The 6,000-nt window shown below is 44.5% G+C and overlaps 1 long non-coding RNA gene across 1 annotated transcript in view; it reads left to right on the top strand.

Annotated features, from left to right (window-relative positions):
- Positions 1–225: 225 nt before the first annotated feature.
- The window catches only part of LOC142563620 (uncharacterized), a 28,972-nt gene continuing 23,197 nt past the window's right edge, over positions 226–6,000 (top strand). Inside the window, exons 1-2 of the long non-coding RNA XR_012824358.1 lie at positions 226–356; positions 4,324–4,350. This is a non-coding gene — a long non-coding RNA (uncharacterized LOC142563620). The remainder of the gene's footprint in view (positions 357–4,323; positions 4,351–6,000) is intronic.

Genomic DNA, 6,000 nt, shown 5'->3' with positions numbered 1-6,000 from the left:
ATCATCAGTTAACCGGAATGGCCTTAGCCTCATTGCGCAACTGCAGACGGTCCGACAGCAGGTGGGAACCTAAAGAATTCTCACAGAAGATCCCGAAGGTCAAAAACGCTTTACAATAAAGCCGACGTGTACTGCACGTAGGTAAGCGTGAACAGGAAGGCAAAAAAATATTCACCTATAGCACAGCTGCCATGATTTCTTTAGCAATGGGGATATTTAACAATGGGAAGAACAGGTTTTTGTGTAAGCTGGCAATTTCAACGGAAAGAACGCTGCCGCGTCTGTGCCTATCCGAATGATTTTTGTGGTGAACCTGGCTGTTTTCGCCGCGGTGGCATTCTGCATACCAAGTTGTGGTAAGGGTTGGTTGAATCAACGCTTTGTCAGTCATACGATTACGTTTTGTGGTCATAGCAGACGACGGCTTATCACAAGTAAACATTTATCTGCAGGTTATTTGCGTGTGCTCCTGAGCAATCCTAAGCTATATTTAGGTCACAGTGGCTGCCTTTGGTTCAGAGCATTATGCACACCGGAGCTCACCTCAAAGGAAGGTTGTTGTGTTTTGACGCTAAAAGTATCACTAAAATAACGCCGCAGTTTTAATGCATAAGCATTTATATCCTTACTTAATGAGAAAACTGTCCATCACGTAAGACAAAAAAGTGGACCGATCCCGGAGATAGTGCAATGCCGGACCAACCCACGGGGGAAGTGAAGCATGCTGCAAGCGCTCAGCAAAGTAAAGCAAAAAGTACTAACAATCTTTGAATCACGCTTACAATATAGATAGAACCCGCAGCTACAAGCGGCTTTCTCTTCGTGCTGCCTGTCGCATCCAGGCGAACGAAGCGGCGAGAACATAGCGCTCACAAAGCGTCCTGCTCCTTTCGCGAACCGACTTCAAGATATGAGCCTGCGCTTCTCATCAACGCGAAGAGGCGAGAACACGGCGCTGGAAACTATCGGCAGTCGGCGCACTCTGTCTGCATCGCAGATTTCAAGATTTCAAGATATGGCCGCGCGGAGCATAATGGTTCGACGCGGACCCACAAGGTGTTGAGAGTGATACGAGCTTATAACAATCAGACCGGCATCAGCGATCCTGGCGCGCCACCTGCGGCAGTTAGCTTGCCTCATCAATTCACCTTGCGCCGCCGTCGGCAGCAGTGCGTGTTGCCACCGGGCTGTCGTTTACACCGGTCGTACAAACATTCATATCACTGATAAGGACACCAGGCTATACGTGGGGATGACCAAGTTGTACTATGCTTACGCATACTTAAAGAACTCCCAGAGGACGTTCTGCGTGATTTTCTTCTAAAATATTTAACCTTTCAAAGCACGGATTGGTGAGACAGCGTATGTATATAGGCAGGTGCCACTCAACCGGGAAAACTTGGTATATCCACCGCCCGAAAGATACTTGCTCTCAGTCTGCACTATAATAAATACAGGGAACGCCCATGAAAGACCACTAAATACGGTGTAAAAGTACATCCATAGACTCTTCACTTTGAAAACTTAAGTATGTTTGCAGCACAAGGCAAATCGGAGGAGAAATCATGGTTTGTTTGGAGTCTTGAGAATTGGCTATGGATATTAGAAAAAAAAAAGTTATGCCGAAGCAATCCCCATGTTGGAACCAGTGTTTAGCGACGCTTTCGTGCAACGAGTAAATGCTATGACACTAAATGGTATTTCTATACAACAGCAGCTTCGGTTTGTTGGTTTTGCACACACTTGTGATGTCTTCTTCTCGTCTCGTGTCTCCGTCTACTTTTGCGCTGTTAATCCCAGGACTATACCCTATGCGTGCAAATGTCTTGATTACCATCTATGCAACGTGTAATATCACGGAATATGTTTGCGCCCCGTACCAGTCGCACTTTAATATGATACATTGTTTATATTTATGCACTACACCGTTCAAAATCTAAGCCGAGATGCAAACCCCAGTTAATCTGAACGCACACTATGGGACGTTGATGCATTGATGTCGTGAGGACGATGGGCATTTTTTTCCAGGGAAGAATGGTCAGGACAGACGTATGCTGAGAGAAGCCCGACACGTAAGAAAGTGGTAGAGTTTACCGTTATTTTTTCTGTTTTATTCCTGTGTCAATGGGCTAATGGAAGCTAACTCATGCACACATGTTCTTACGCGAACGTGGACTCAGGCGCATGAGCTTCGCGACGTGAGTAATGATTCTATTCAGCCAGACAGCTGCAGTAGCAGCCATGGCCAGGGAAGTCTGGTAGGGTTTGGTAAAGAAGCTTTAGTTTTAGACACGAGAGCTTCTAGTCACTTTCCAAGGCAAAACTTAATTGACGTCTAAGAAATTATACGGCCGGGTTCCTTGTGGATAGATCTTGCCATCGCTTTCAGTGCTTCAACCTGAAACTACCAAATTTTATTGCGATAGCAATTATATGAAGACTCCAGGCGCATTTCTGTCGTCGCCGTCGGCCTCGCCGTGAGGTACCGTACAAAGTACAAGGGCGAAAAAATCGTCGCCGCGCGTTGTCTGTTGTATGTGCAAGTGAAGCATGCGAGAGTGAGACGCCGATCGCGGCTCAATCTCGCGCACGATGGCGAGGAAAGCGGAGAGGAAGAGTGCCGTCTTCCGTCGCACGCCTCCAGGGAAGGGTACGGAGGGGGGGCGCGTTCTGCTCCGGACGGCCCGGGCGGCCGCGCACACCCACCCTAGCCGGTGTATCTTGACAGCCATCTGCGACGCTGATCCGGTGTGCCATGGGTAGGGGGCATGTTCTACTCTGGACGGCTCCAGTGGACGCGCGCGATCGCTCGTGCCGCTGTATACTTTGAAAGCGACAACCGAAGGGGACTGGGTCCCCCGCGCGCTGCGTTTTGCCGGCTTTGCGTTCATGCGAGATGCAGAAGGAAGGTGAATTCGCTCGCTGCTGCTGCCGCATTTACTTACTCCAGCGTTTCGACAGCGAGTTACTGCCATCCTTGAGTGAGATGTGTTCATGTTTGTTTCTGCGAGGGCGACACAATGTCTATCAGTTTATTTAGTATGCCTGTGTTTACAACTTTATAGGACCGGTAAAATTACTATACTTAGCTGGTATAGCTGTCCACTAATTTGCTATCGCGATCGAGGCTTCGTTTCTGAGGGAAACTGCGACATGTTTTTCTCAATCTGCTATCTCACCAGACGAGTTTTCTTCAAACCCTTGCCTAAGCTTTCAATTGCATGTGCTTCCCCATGGTATTGCATTGATTGCTTTTAGCGTTACTTGTGAGCCGTATTTTTATGCATATATCCGCAAGTACAATTCGCAAGCGTTAAACGTAAATTTAGAGACGAGAGCTGGCAAACTGCATAGAACGGTTAATAGCGCCTTTTATTTCAAGTGCATGGTGTTGTGACCATCACGAAAATATTACATTATTACCTGTCGTCATAAACCATAAAATTATTGAAATGACAAGGAAGAATACTTAGCAGGTACATGCACTTGGGCTTGGAAATTAAAAACTTGGAAACGCTTGGAAACTGACGCTCCAATACAGCATGTTCCGTAGCTATATTTTTTACGCTTGCACTACCCGTGTTAGTGACATTTTTCGACTTCTTCGTGGTGGTAACTTATTTAGAGCATAAAATGACTAATGCGTTGGAAATGTGAAATTTCACTGAAATCATTTCAAATAACGACTCGGATAGGCGAAAGGAATTACTTCTCTTCTGTGGATTTTCGCGCCAACATATCCTAACCCAAGGCAACATCTTCTACGACGCTCTTTGTGCTTTCCTTTTTAGGGGTTGCATTTTACTTCTGTTGCTTCCCGTTTATTACCCTCTCCTTAAGCATATTTCATACATAGTGACGGATACTACCACAGGTTCCGCATAAGTGATTGCTGCTTTTAGGCTAGTGTTGCGTGAATGCTGTCTTAAACTTTACACGGGGAGGGCCATGGTTCGGCACTGAAGGCTCAAAACCATTTCAGTGGAATTTCTACTCAGGGTGCTTCAGAGAATTAGTTCGAAATTTCTTAAAAAGTGAAGTGACCAATAATAAAATAAAAATTAAAATATTTCGTCGAAATTATTTTTGTCACGAAGGCGCCCAGTATAATTTGTCTCAAGATACCAATCAGACGTCTAATAATGCGATTGACACTCACCCGACAGGGCTGCGTTTAAATTTTTACTCACGACTCCGCACTCACAGCAAAAACCGATTTGTCTTTCGTAAATGCCTGTTGTGTGCAAGTTATTATATTTATTAGCAGCCATCGTGTTGCGTTTTCTGTAAATAAGTAACGCGGATATTGTTGCTTTGTTACAGAGAGACCGAAATGCCACTACCCTGATGGTACGTAGATAGAAGACTAATCATTATTCTTCCATCTTGCCGAAAACCGTTCGAAATTTTCAATGCAAGCTTTTATTATTCCGTAGAAGGTGCCACAAATGGGACAATACATTTAGTGCCTCTTTTGTAGTTGCAGTGATGGCAATATGAACCTCGCCACCAAGCTATGCTTTGGAGCAGGGTTTGTGAGCCTTTGACAACGCTATGATTTTTTTCTGCACTAAAAATGCTGCCGCACAATTAACCCATCGTAATTATTGCAGCTGCTCATATATCTCATGAATAAATTGAAACTAGCGTTAAAGATCGTGTGCAGCAGGGCAAAACGGCCTCGTCCCCTCGAACGAGTGGTAAGAATGGTAAGAATGGTAAGTGGTAAGAAAAGAAAGGTACACGTGTTCAACAAAAGAAAAATCAAAATTGACGTTTTGTACGAAAGCCTCAGGAGCTTAACATACTTAACGTAAACTGCCGGAGTGTGGTTAATAAAGTCACAGAACTTGAGGGAATCTTGGTGGCCCATAACCCTGAAATAATTATCCTCACGGAAACATGGTTAAATGATTCTGTCAAAGATAACGAATTTGTTCCTCGTGGGTACAGTGTGCACAGGAAAGATCGAGGGAGCAAAGGTGGGGGTGTGGCTTTGCTGTTCAAGGAGCGTTTTAATATTCTGAGAATGCCAGATATACCGAACATTGAGGGAATATTCTGTAAAGCCTATCAGGGCGCAATTAGATATGTATTGGGAGTACTTTACCGACCACCTAATTCCTCTCCTGATTTCTTTGCTCATCTGCAAAGTTACCTGATTGCTCATGTGAAGCCTGGTGATCGATTAATTCTGGGCGGAGACTTCAATATGCCAAACGTAGATTGGTCAACCTTCACACTAAATGTTTCTAATGACAGGCTACAAGAAGGGTTGTTTGATATGATTTTTTCTTTTGATCTACGGCAAGTAGTTGACAGTTTCACTAGAATACAAGGTAACTCCCGCTCCATCCTTGATCTGTTTTTCTTAATTGGATCTATCACGGGGAAAACAAAGTGCGAAGTACTGCCTGGAATTTCCGATCACTCTGCTGTGTTGTTGACCCTTTCGGGCGTCTCTGTGAAGAAATCTGTTGATGTCACTTCCGTGCTCAACTTCTCGCGTGCAGATGATGTCGCCATATTGGATATGCTTTCGTTTAGTTATGACTCATTTAAAGGCAGCAGCGCAGACATTCATACACTGTGGAATCAATTTAAAGATCTTTTAAATGATTGCATCAAACGCTTTGTCCCTTGCATGCTAAAGAAAAGGAAAGGCAAATCTCCTTGGATTTCTCGAGACACATTGCAATTAAGACGATTAAAGCGCCTGAAGACAAAAAGACGTACCGCAAGAGACTTGGACGCTTTGCTTACTAAAATTTCCGAACTCTCCTCTGAGCTAAAAATGAAAGTTTCTTCAGATAAGCAACGCTACTTCGGGGCGAAACTTCCTAAATTTATTTCAACATCTCCTGAAAAGTTCTGGAGGCTAATTTCTCCCAGTAAGCAAATTAATGATGCTTTCGTCGTAAATGGTGTTTTGAGTAAAGATAGTGCAGTAGTAGCAGATGCATTTAACTTACATTTTAGATCTGTGTTTACGCAAGACAA

Source organism: Dermacentor variabilis, chromosome 11 (assembly GCF_050947875.1).
Source record: "Dermacentor variabilis isolate Ectoservices chromosome 11, ASM5094787v1, whole genome shotgun sequence".
In the NCBI taxonomy this organism is placed as follows: Eukaryota; Metazoa; Arthropoda; class Arachnida; order Ixodida; family Ixodidae; genus Dermacentor; species Dermacentor variabilis.
This window is presented reverse-complemented; position numbering and strand designations above follow the sequence as displayed.